The sequence below is a fragment of the Microtus ochrogaster genome, unplaced genomic scaffold (genome assembly GCF_000317375.1).
Source record: "Microtus ochrogaster isolate Prairie Vole_2 unplaced genomic scaffold, MicOch1.0 UNK131, whole genome shotgun sequence".
NCBI lineage: Eukaryota > Metazoa > Chordata > Mammalia > Rodentia > Cricetidae > Microtus > Microtus ochrogaster.
Genome location: NW_004949229.1, coordinates 79,013 through 79,980, shown reverse-complemented (window position 1 = coordinate 79,980; position 968 = coordinate 79,013).

Genomic DNA, 968 nt, shown 5'->3' with positions numbered 1-968 from the left:
AGAGAGAGAGAGAGAGAGAGAGAGAGAGAGAGAGAGAGAGAGAGAGAGAGGAGCGACATTTTATAGTATTAATGAGCTGGAGCTGGAGAGATGGCTCAGTCGTTAAGAGCACTACCTGCTGTTCCAAAGCTCCTGAGTTCAATTCCCAGCAACACATGGTGGCTCACAAACATCTGTAATGAGATATGGTGTTCTCTTGAGGAAGTGACCTGGTCAGTTGTCCTCATCAACTTAGACCATAAAACCCAATATGGACAAGTTCAACAGAACCATTGTATCCGGGCTGCCCATGCATGCTTCAGCATTGCCAGAGTATAAATTTCATTTCAATTTCAAATTTCATGTCTAGAAAACAAGTGCTCATTTTAAAAGTTTGCTGTTATTGTTTGGATTCTCCCTTTTAACTCTTAATTTTTTGAGGGGGACTATAATTAAACATTTTCTCCTTCCCTTTCCTCCTTACAAACCCTCCCATGTAACTTCCTGTTGACAGAAGTTTCTGTCCCACCCAGTCCTGCAGCCATTCAACTCCAAAGAAACATGCAGAGGCCTACATTAATTATAAACTGGTTGGTCTTTTTGCTCACGCTTCTTATTAACTAACTCGTACATCTTACATTAATCCATAATTCTTGTCTGTGTTAGCCATGTGGCTTGGTACATTTTATAGCGAGGCATTCTCATCTTGCTTCCTCTGTGTCTGGGTGACAACTGCAGACTGAACCCTTCCTCTTCCCAAAATTCTTCTATTCTGGTCACTCTGCCTATACTTCCTGCCTGGCTACTGGCTAATCAGTATTTTATTAAACCAATACAAGTGACAAATCTTTACAGAGTACAAGACCACTGTCCCACAGTAATCTCCCACCCTACTGTTTCAAATTCATGGCCTCATTTCTTTAATTATGTAAGTATAATTAAATATATTATTAAATATAAATAAAAATAAAATGTTAATAATAAAAAAG